This window comes from Emys orbicularis, chromosome 14 (genome assembly GCF_028017835.1).
Source record: "Emys orbicularis isolate rEmyOrb1 chromosome 14, rEmyOrb1.hap1, whole genome shotgun sequence".
NCBI classification, from domain to species: Eukaryota; Metazoa; Chordata; order Testudines; family Emydidae; genus Emys; species Emys orbicularis.
Window position 1 is genome coordinate 9,200,807 of NC_088696.1, and position 12,509 is coordinate 9,213,315.

Below are 12,509 nucleotides of genomic sequence, written 5' to 3' on the forward strand. Positions count from 1 at the left end.
GTTTTCTGCCTTCTGGAGCCACCTCTGGGTACGTAGCATTGACCCTAGAAGCTTTAATTTGCCACAGCTCATCTTTTCATGTTGGATCTGCATTTCCCACATCACATCGCATTTGATCCATTTTGTTTCCCTTAATGCAACCAGTTGTGTGTTCATACACCCTGGTTTACTCCAACAAGGAACCTCTTACCTGTGTGCTGCTACAGCATTCAGCAAGCCACAAGAAACAACGATTTTCTGCATTGCCACTTCCAACTCACCTTCTTTGCTCGCCAGAGCTTGGGCCAATTTTTTTATATCTTGAGGAGTGGTGGACTGCAGAAGGAATAAAGGTGGCAGCAAGAGCAAACTAGATTGTTCCAGTTCCATCTGATTTTTTATTTTAAAATCTAAGCACAGTCTGCTGCTTTTCAGCTCTGAGAGTTAATAATTTCCTTCTCTATGTTGTCGCCAACAATCATGGGATGGTGAAAGTGAATATCTCCCTACACTGCCACGTGCCTGGCAAGCATAATAGAAGCCTTGCCTTATCGATGAAAGGGTGGATTGTGCATCTACTTATTTTCAGTCAATTTGCCACGAGGACTTTCTTTGGAAAACAAAAAAGCAGTAAAATTTGCATCTCTAGCATCCTTAGCAGCATCCTCAATTCTTCTAAATCTGAAGTGTGTTATGCAAACTGCTTGTCATGGTACTTACAAAAGCCCCTTTAGTAGCTAATGTAGGCAGTTCTCTGAAACATTCACATACATGGGTCAAATGAAAGATTGAGCACAAGGACTTTCTTCATGTCCTAGCTGCACTGCAGCGCTGGGTGGTAGTTTTCCTTATGTGGTGACGGTGGTTATGACATTAGAGGCGAGTTGGAGAAATTTCCTTCAAGTAATAAAGTGTGTGGTTTGGGCTGGAGGGATCCGAGATTGGAAAGAGATTTAATTGTGTGTGTGGTGGATTAAAGGGGAATGAAATTTAGTGAAACCCTAAATAGTGTGTGAGGAATTCTGCCTCCCCACACTACAACTCGTCTACTCCACTGTGGTAGCACAGAAGAGCCATAAACACCCCACAAAAAGCCAAGGTATAATTCTTCATGCACAGCGGGGTTGTGGCAGGTGGCAAAATGCAAGCCTTGGCATGGGGAGCATGCTAGGAGCAGCCTGGGATGAGGAATGTCCACAATCCATGGTGCTATAGGGACTCTGGGCAGCACCAGACTACAGAGCAGCCCATAGGCAAATCTCAGGAGATTCCTGCAAATTAGAGCAACCCAGAATCCTGAGAGCACAAAGATGGTTCAAAGCATCTTTACCCTCCTCTCCCTGAGCTGCACGTTCTGTGCTGGGGGCTTTCTGGAAAATGCCAGCCCATAACCAGATGGCTGTCAGGGGAAGAGAAAGAAAGAAAGAGAAAGTCCCACACAGGACTGGAAGGGGTTAAGGTGATCAGGTAGGCCTATTAACTCCATAGGCTGCACTTGGAGGAAAAGCCAGGAAGGTGGCAACAGACAGAGGCTGCTGCTGGGAAAGAGCAGTCACTCCCTGGGAAGAGGGAGGAGCGTTTGGAGCTGGTACACTCAGGGCAAGGAGGGAAACTAGGAGTTGTAGGAAGCAGTCCAGGGAAGGAGCATTTAGGAATGGGAGAGGAAAGCCCAGAACTGCTGGGTTGAGGGTCCCTGGACTAGAACCGGAAGAGGATAGGCCTAGATTACCTTACTAGCCACCAAGGGCATGGCATAGACCGTCGGGGCAGTGAACGGGAAGACTGCCTGGGTCACTGTGGGAGTGACAGAGAATTGAAGGACTGTACCCCGGGAAGGGGGAAACACTGAGTAACCTAGCTGGAGGGCTTAGCCATGAAGAGGACTCTGCAGTTCCAGGGATGAGAGAGGAACTGCAGACCTGAGAGAGAGACGGTGTGAGGATATGCAACCCTGGGAAGGGATTTCGCCCTCAAGAGCTAATCCCCAGAGTGATCAGGAGAAGGCACCGACAAGCGATGAGTGGAGAACCCCTGTCACAGCCCTTAATATTCTGTGTTAGGGGCTTTCCATAAATTACATTACACAGCTTTGGGTGATTTTCAAGACCCACCCACTCCCTTGTAACACTTTGTAACATTGAAACAAACATGCAAAATTAAGGACCAACCCACCCCCTAATCCGTTATGTAATTTATGGGCAGCCTTTTAGCGATACCTAACTACCAATAGATGCTCTTCGCATGGTAGCATTTCTGAGTTTAATGATTAAAGATGCAAAAGTAGGTTTTTGTGAAAACCAGGCCCTCCGGAGAGTATGGATAAGTGGCTAGATCTCCAGGACTGTAATTTGAGCTGGTTCCAGACCACTGACCAGAAGAAAATTCAACTCCTGAACACAAAGACATGTTTGCAGCCATGCACGCCATCTGACAAGGTAACTAGATTATGTCAGATTTTGCTTACAGGCAACCGAACGTAAATAAACCTGAAAGATTACTTCACAGTGTATGACTGTAGGTGGTGAAAAATACCACTCATGAAGAATTATGGCCTAAACTAGAATTACCTTTATGTTCCTAATCCGCTCTCAAGGCTTGCTTTGTGTCTTAAAAAAATAAAACACAACATATTTCTTATATGTCAGCTCAGACCCCCCCTTGGGTTAAGACATTCCACAGTCTTGTTGTTTACTTCTCATTAAGCTAAATGTTTTATGCAAATCATCTGACATAAAGCCAGACGACCAATCTAGAAAGGCTGTAATTCCATTTGATGAGTTCATTCAACTGAAATCTGTACTTAATTTCCATAATTATACTACCCTATTCTCATAATGTGAACTGATTGCTGAGAAAACACAAAATAACTAAAATGCATTCAGATTTAAAATATGAAAATGATATGTCCCTTTGGGCATATGAATTATGTTTTACAAACAGTTTCTCTATTTTCTTATTTCTCCCCCCTCAGATAATATCTCTTTATTTAAGACTGTGCCAGCCTAATTTAAAGACCATTAAAATAACACCCATTTCTGATGCACTTTTGTCTTAATGGGAAAACACACACACACACACACACACAAAACACAAGAGCATTAGCAATGGTATTAATGTGTTATGCTCAGGAGCTTGAAGATTGTCATCTTCAGAGTTATGCAGCTTAAACCTAGAACAAACAGGCTGCGTTGCTGCTGACAAGTCTAAGCATTTTCTTAATTATAGAATCAGCCAAATTAAGTCACTGCTGCACCAATCAGTTTGCAAAAGAACTAGCATGGCTGCTTCCCACCGGGCTTGAAGAAACTGACATGGATCTAGGTTTCTTTTGAGAAACTTTGGTCATTTCAACTACATCTTTCTTGGTTCCCCAGAATTAACAGATTGCTGGCTTTCATTTTTGCATTGTGTATTCTATTGTTCAGAGGACTCTTACTATAATATTTGGTCATATTTATTCAGCACGCTTTATCCAAAAAGGATCCAGAAGTGTTCTACAATATGGACCTAATGTAGTTCCCATCAAAGCCAACTGATGGATATGACCAGGAAGGATCAAGCCTTTTGGCCCGGATCCTCAAAGGTTATTTAGCCGCATAACTGTCACAATGGCAGTTACATATCTAAATAGCTTTGGGGATCTGGGCCTTTTTCTCTCTACATTTGGGGATTTCAATTTTCATTTTAACCCAAGACAAATTGATAAAGCAAAACAGTTCTAATCTACCAGTGTCATTTCTAATGCCCACATCACCCTAGCAAAATTACAAATTGGGTTAAGTATGTCCATAAAGGACTCTGCTCTCAACCATTTCTTTATGCCTTGTAAATAGGAAAAGCCTTCTGGCAACTATAAGTTCCAGCAGTGCTTTGAAAATGTTCAGACTTGGGCTTGTTCTGAAAACACTTGCATGAGTTTTGTCCTGGGCTCCACTATCCATAATGTTCCTGTTGAGCACTGGGGTGCCTCATGAATGGAGAAGTGACCACTAACGTAGCCATATCTTATCTCATTAAGTGCCTTTAAAGATAAGGCCCCAGATAATTACCTTGAGGAATTATTGCTGGTACAGTAGCATCTTTGGAGCGCCTTCTGATGGACTCATTACTTTTTCTTCTTCTTGCTTAAAACATGAGTTGCTGTGCGCTGCACACATTGGGCTCTCTCAGTTGGGATTCCACCTCAGTGATATTCCTTTAAAAGCAATAGCATCAGTCATTTACTTCCTATGGAAATTCCCTGCTGCAAAAGGTTTGCTTTCTATGTACAGCAACATCACAGGAACCAGCACAGGAAGGGTTTTGGGTGCAGAAGTACCTAGCCCCCAAAGAAACTAGGGCTAAAATTTTCAAGCCAGGGAACCTAACGTTAGACTTCGTAACCACATTTAGGCACCTAAATATTGCCGCTGATTCCACAAGAGGGAGTCTCTCTGAGTGCTCCAGTAAACCAATCCTTAGAAGTTTGGTAGCTTGCTGACATCCCATGTGCTCAGAGGCAAGTGCTGTAGATGCTCCAAGCTCCATGTCTGCTGGGCTGTAGCTTGCAGTGGGTTTCCATAATCACTCAGACACTCTGATGAATAACAAAGGATGCTTTGCTAGGGCTGCCAGAAATAAACCTTGCAATTACCCTGGGCATAATGGCTTAAAGTTGCGAACAAAAGCTGAACCAGGAGTTCTTGGGTCAGCCGCTAAGGGCAGTGCGGTAGAGGGGTAGTTAACCAGGATGTCTTAAGAAATAATGATAATTACGCTTTGCAATGTCTCATTATATACACGGGAATCATGCCACCCACCTATGAAGTGCAGCCACCTCTGGGATGAAGTGCAGCAATACTTAACAGCACATGGCAGTTGTATGCATTAGATCAGGACAGCAGGTGCCTGATTCTGAGATTGTCTGATCACCCACAACTTACCATTGACTGTAGCTTGGTGGAAGTTGTGGGTGCTCATTCTGACTCCAGATCTGGCTTGAAAGGGAAGAAGGAAGCAAAGGGGGAATTTAGGCTGGCACAATGTAATTAACTAAGCAGGGTTATCGATCACTTTCCTTAGTGCACACTATCCATCATTAAGGTGAACAGCTCACCCACAGTGGTAGATGAGATCTTGTAGTTATTTCCTGTACTAAGTGTAGGGGGAAATATGTTATCTCAGATACCACTGTATGATAACTGTTGGCAAATGGAGATGACAATGCAGATGACATGTAGACAAAAATAGACATAGAGCTCAATCTTGCAAAGGGTTGAGTGCTCTGGCTCCAATCCAGCAAAGCACATAAGTATATGTAAGCATGTGAGTGTTCCCTTTGATTTCAATGGGATTCTTCATTAGAGAAAGGTTAAGCCCATGCTTAGGTGCTTTGTTAGATCAGGGTTATAATAACCAAGAATCATCCCTTTCCATTTGACTGAGCGTGATCAGTCAAATGAGCTACATAGAGCGTGATCACAAAGAAAGTTGGATCTGACAAATACAGCACATCCAACATTTGGAACCAGGCCTATTTTTATAGTTAATGCTGAGAACTTGTAATTTGTTTGTAATAGAAAGAAATGTATTTTTTCAGTCTCCTGATTAAACTAGAACACTTCCCCCCTCAGATGCTAAAACATGGAGTCACCACACTCGATAAAAGGCATTCACTCCCTCTCTCATGTTAAGGCAGTTTACCCATTAAGAGGAGGGCCCAAATTCTTCTCCACCATCCAGTATTGCCGAAGGGTTCTTCACTGTCTCGTAACTCTGTGACTGCCCATTTTGCTGTCACCGCTAAATGTGTTACTAGGTCAAAGGTTTCTAGTGGGTACACATCCTTGATTTGTATCCCTGGAATAATCACGAGAGTATCAAGAAACAGTTCAACTCTGCTAACTGTGGCCACGATTCTGCTGTTTGAAACCCAGGCACTACCTTGCGGTTAGGAGTATTTTGTGTGTGTGTTTTACTCCTATTACATTTTTAAGCCCTCTAAGATGTTTTCTCTTCATTTAAACCTTCCCTTCATTTAAACCTTTTAGGATTCGCTGAACTCTACATGCTCTTAACTTACATGGAACTAAAAATTGTAGTTCAGTTGTATGAATTCTTCCTGAGGCTTGAATGTGTGGTAGACACTTACGTATGATTGACTGATGGTGAAGCTGGTTTAATATGCAATACCACGTTGAATCTATGCAGTAATATTGCTCCAGGAATTCTATACAATGCAGTCACCACTGCAGTTACCAAGATGTCCTTTCCGGAAAAAAAGGAGCAGAATCTCATTACAGTTTTTTAATAAAAGTAAGAAATAATCCTGTTAAAAATTCAAACATTCAAATAAATCAATTTAGAAACTTTCCCACATATCCTACTTCAAACATGCTAGTCTTTCTTCCTTGAAATGACAAATAGCACAACTGAGAACCATGCAAATGGCATAGTCTCGGTGTGTTTGGCAACAAGAAATCCTGCTCAAATAGGGCCTGGTCAAACTCTTATTTGAAGCCACTGGGAGTCTTTCAAATTTGATTTCAAAACCAATTGGATCAGGCCAATACTTGGCAGGAATGGGTGAATCTGAAGAAGTTCAGGTTCCACTTTTGGCCATGAAGTTCAACAAACTCAAACTTCAACCTTCCAGGAGTGGAGTCCCACTCTAGTGTCCACTTCAGGGTCAGCCACATGGAAGCTACCATCCCTCTCTTGCCACAGCACTCTGAGAATCAGACCATAGGGCATGGACTCTTCCAAATCACCTTTTAGTCTCATACATCATGGGCCCAATCCATAGCTGATGTATCTGTGCCTTGCTCCATAATGTAGCAGTGCCGAATTCAACCAGCCTCAGGATCTGGCCCCAGCAGTATAGTTTTGCAAAAAACTCCTCCGCTACCCTCCAAATCACAACCAAAATCTCTTACCCCCCACCCCTCTCTGCTTCCCCAGTCACCCTGACTTTCCTCCTCAACGTATCCCATCTTCCTTCTTTGCTCTGCCTGCCTCAGCAACCCATTACATCACCTCACTTCTCTCAGCCTCTTTCATCCCTACTTCGCCTCTTTCATCCCTACTCCGCCAATCACGGTGAAACTCCTTGCTCTGTTCAAGTAAAGGTGAAAATTCCAAGGATATTAAGACCTTTTTAACAGGATTGTAAAGTCTCCTTTGTTATTTTTTGGTTTATTTGTCTGATTTACTAAATTGACATAATTTGTGGGCTTTATTGTATATATCAAATGTTTCATGTAGTTCATAATTGTGCCCTACACTGATATAATGTAGCACCTTGAAATCCAAAAGATTCTAAAGCACTTTATATAATTAGGGATCTAATCCCCATGTGGACAGGTGGCCTGAATTCTGCACCACAACAATACTGACTTGAACCCAGTCACATTTTTGGGTTTGGAAGATGGAGGGAGAATTTACATATGCACCATGTAATTGCTGGACTTGGCACGTGGCCAAGGCATTGTGGTAAATACTCCTAACTTTGTGAAACGGTGGTCACAGGAGACACATGCAGCAGGAAAATTCCCTGCTGCATATTGGAAAACTGGCTCAGTACTGAGTCAGAAGAAAGAGTGTCACTTACTGAATCATCAGCATCACTTCCTGTAGCAACTAGTTATTCCAGAAGAATGAATTCTCACTAATTCAATTAAAGTAATGGACGGAAAGAGTCTAAGAGCTAAATTCTCATTCATGTTAGTTGAAAAGAGTTATTCAGCAAGTGAATACAAAGGTTGTTCGCAGGATTATAGATTATTAATTTATAGATTATTAACTCTGTAATCAGAACCCTGAACAAAATATTGTCCTATAACCAAAGTCCTATGAATTTTACAGCTGAAAGAAGTCCCTTTAAGAAAGTAAATCACCTTTTACTTGAATGTAGCTTACAACTATCAAGCTCCATTGAATTAATGTCTCACGGCAATGGAAGGGCTAATGAAACCTATTTGAGAGAAATGTCATTTGTTCTGAAAACTGACGGTCGTTGTGGCTTTCTTCATCTGATTGAGAGAATGACCTAATTTTACAGAAGATGAGTCTGGTTGGGGAATCAGCAGCTTGTATTTGCATAAACCAAAGGAAGCTGCTTTTTACTGTGCTTATTTGCACGAAGCACTTTAGATGCAGTTTGGTGAGAAAAAGGCTCTTCTCTGAGTTTCAGTGGGTCTTTCTGAAAAGTAAAACACAGTAATTACTTAATGGGAAATATAAGAATACTGTTCGACGTCTATAACTTCCTTGAATTGATACTAGCTGGCTAATTTAATGGCTTTGGATCACTGAACATATTTCTAATGCCTCCCTCCACCTCCAATTCAAAATAGAGCTCTTAAGTTTATCTAATTTTAGCTCACTTGTAATGTCCAAGGTTGACAGAGTTGATTTACATACCAGCTGAGCAAAATAAACAGTTAATACCATTGTTATTCAGTGGCTATATAGCTGCTGAGGGCTATCACTTTCATTGCTGTATGAATGCCACCGTTTTTAAAAAAATCTCTAATTATATTTTAATGAGATACATTAAATGTAGACATAGAACTTGGTGTGACAATTATTTTGCTAAGAAGCTCTCTTATCTATATACAATGTATTGGGCACGTTTGTATTAATAATGGCAAATGTCCTCCTGTGTGCATACTGTACTTCTTAGTATTTGTTCAGTTAATTAATTTGCTGGGTATCCAGACAAAATAGACACAAAAAATACAATAATTAAACATTGGGTCTTATGGTCCAGCTATGGATCCCCTAATAGCTTTGGAAATGGAGCATTCCACATGGTAGTGGGCAATTAGATCCTTGATTATATAAGTGCTCATGGACAATACAACCCAAAGCAGGATTTATGGTAAATTCTGAAAACCTCGGAGCGACTTTGTTGGACACTGTGAGGGGTGTTTAGCCCACACTTGCCCTGAAAGGGTGAATGAAGACTGAGAAGGGGGCTAGTTAACCCAACAGGACACAGCAGAGACAATCAGGTGGCTAAGCAATCCCCGGATTGAATGAGGGAGCCCAGCTGAGGAGGAAGGAGCCGGGATGGGACTATAAAGGCAGGAAATTGGCAGCAGAAAGGGGCTGCTAGGAAAGTCTGTAGTCACTCCCTGAGAGAAGGGAGGTGTGTCTGTGAAAACGCAGAGAGGGGAGGTGCCAGGAGGGTAGGATGGGGCTCAGGGAAAGGCAGTAAGGCCTAGAAGGGAACAGACCTTGACCGCTGGCTAGAGGGTCCCTGAGCCAGAACCTGGAGCAGAGGGGGAGGGCTTGGGTTCTTTCCCATTCTTGAATGATATGGGAAAGACTTGAATGAGTAACTGCCGCAGACTTTCACCTTGGGCAAGTCACTGAATTTCTCTAGCCCCCAATCCAGCAAATCACTTCAGCCTATGCTTAACTTTTAAGCGTGTGCTCCAGTCCCTTTGGAATTCAATGGTGCTTACATGCATCCCTTTAAATAAAAGGGTTATATTAAACCTTTAGACCTGTGCTTAAGTCCCATTGGCATCAAATGGAATAGAGTGCCGTCAGAGGGATATCAACAACTGCAGAGAGATTGTGAAGGGTTGGTGGGACACACAAGGAAGGGAGAAAAAAGTTTAAAGCAAAAATAACTATTATGTGCAAATATAATTGTAGCAGCATTTATGGGGCATCACTTGTTGTTGCTTAACATTTTTTCCAGCTAGAGAGAAATTTAATACAGAGCATAGTTTTAGCTGAGCTAGCTAGCTTTTAGGGAAGAAACAATGGAATCATCTTGTGGGGAAGAAAGGAAGCTAAATTTCAGGGGTTAGGGGGAATGGTTTGGAAACACCACTAGTTTTCAGACCTCATAATTAGTTCAAGAGATTCAGGAGACCTTCAGCTCCTGGAGAGACTCATCCCTGATTAAAAGTTTGTAGTGGAACTACACTTGCTGAATACTAGATGAGTAATCAGAGATCACACCTTGGCTACTAATTGGGTAGCTAATTAAAATACTGCACTCCTCCCAGAAAGAGAGATGCTCTGGTGGTGATTCAACCCAAGTTACCTACCGTGTTCACAGATTCTAACCGGCAAAGAAAGAATTGTGAGGTGCAAATATTGACATGCCATGTACATAGCATGTTGCATTCTCCTCTGCTCTGTCTTTAATATTACATATTCTGAATAAACTTGACTTTAATTTTCTCAATCTAATTTGGGAATCCAGGAATATTTACCAACTTAAAGGGGAATTCTAGCTGGGGGTTTTATAATTAAGTTCCAGTGTAGAATGGACATATTGGGTCAAAATTTCAGGCAGCAGATTTCTAATTTTGCACTCAACATTTCTTGTGACCCTAGGCAGAATCCTTATTTGCAACAAGCAAAAAGGCATTTAAGTGCCAGCTAGAGTAGTGCACTTTTGACTAACAAATTTAATAATATTATGATAGAAGGTGTAATATAAATGCAAGGTACTATTTGAATAACAGTAATGAGTTTAGCCTCACAAATCCCTGTGAGTTATGAGATAATTGAGGCGCAAGGATTTTCAGTGGGGTCAATCTGGCTGGAGTTAGGGTCATAAAAAGGACCCTGCACACATCCTTTTTACACTTTCACCTGCATGTGCAGATGAAAGCTTCTAACATCTGCACATAAGGATGATGGAATTTTCAGTTGTAGAAGATATGGTGATGGGTATTCATTATTATTGTTGTTGATAAAATATCTTTTATATATCACTCTTCATCTGTAAGATCACAAAGCTCTTTACAAAGGAAGGAAGTATCATTATCCCCAGAGAGGCAAAGGGATATGCCCAAGGTCGCCCAACAGGTCACTGGAAGAACCAAGATTAGGACTGGGTCTCTTGACTCCCATGCTAATGCCAGTTGTATGCTCAGGCAGAGTAAAGGCTGGGTTTTGAGTATTAGACACCTCAGAACAGATCCTCAAAGGTATTTAGGCACCTAAGCTCTGTTGAAATCATAATTACCTTTGAGGATCTAGGCCCTAATGACTCCCTTAAAGCTACATAGGAAGTCTGTAGCCGAAGCAGGAACACATTCCAGGTTTCCCGATTTCCCACCTCATCTGCTTTCACCATAAAACCATCCTACCTCGCCATGCCTGTTTTGATGCACAAATCTGGGTTTTGCATACACAGATGGCCCACACACAAACAAAGAAATGTACGCCACTTATGTAAAAACGCTGTTAAAATAATTTGAAAAAGTCATGTGGACACTTCGTAACACTGTATGTTGCAGGAGACCATGTTCCTGTCAACTCACCCCCTTGATTCATGGCAAGAATGATCGAATTATTCCTGATAGATCAGTGTCAAGTATTACTCGGGGTAGCTCCAGTGATGGCCAATTCCACTCCTCCTCTCCGCAACTTCTTATATTGCTGAGCTGTTCTTCTAGATCAAAAGATTTTCCTAATATACAAATGTTCTAGTCTGAAGCTTAAGTCCATTATTTCTTGTTCGGTACTGACTGAATGAGAACATTTGATCCCTGTCCTCTTTATATAATCATGTCTCCTCCTTGTTCTAGGACAGGGGTCGGCAACGTTTGGCACGCGGCTCACCAGGGTAAGCACCCTGGTGGGCTGGGCCAGTTTATTTACCTGCTGATGCAGCAGGTTCAGCCATCGCGGCCCCCACTGGCTGCGGTTCGCCGTCCCGGGCCAATGGGGGTGGCGGGAAGCGGCGCGGGCGAGGGATGTGCTGGCCGCGGCTTCCCGCCGCCCCCATTGGCCCGGGACGGCGAACCGCAGCGAGTGGGGGCCGTGATCGGCCGAACCTGCCACGTCAGCAGGTAAATAAACTGGCCGGTCCGCCAGGGTGCTTATCCTGGCGAGCCGCGTGCCAAACGTTGCCGATCCCTGTTTTAGGACAACTTTCACATCTCTTAAAGGTGCCTGCAAGGGGTTTAAAACAATTGGTTTGGCTCTTTCTTTCTTGATGGTGTATAAAGAAAGTCCAAATATCCCCCCCCCCATACACACTTTTCTTGCTGCTTTTTACCTTAGAATTAACTCACAAATATTATAATGTACAGGGAGAAGATACTATCAGGTTAAATAACTGGTGAATCCTCCAGCGGTGGTCACCATGTTCCATGCATCAAGGACCTCCTGCAATTAGCCAGAGCAGCAGGATGTAGATAGCTAGGCCGTATATGTTTGTGTATTGTTAGTAAATGTGGTTGTCTGGAACCCAGCTGGGCTGCTGGGTTTCTTATAATTTTTCTTAAGTAGAGAGCAAAAGACACAAATCTGATCTGTAACTTATCTATTAAAAAATCCTAGTGCCTTCTCATGGTGGTTGGTACTCTTTATGGACTCGAGCCAAACTCCATTAAACTCAATGGGAGTCTTTGTATAGTTATCAATGAGAGTAGGAATGGGCCATCTGCAAATGGTAGCTGTAGTGGGGGGGAAATGCACCTTCCTTTTAATTGCTTGTTTCTGCAGATTTGGCAGTTATGCTTTATAGGCTCACTGTCTGGTTCCACAAAGTTAAAACAAGGACGTATTACCAA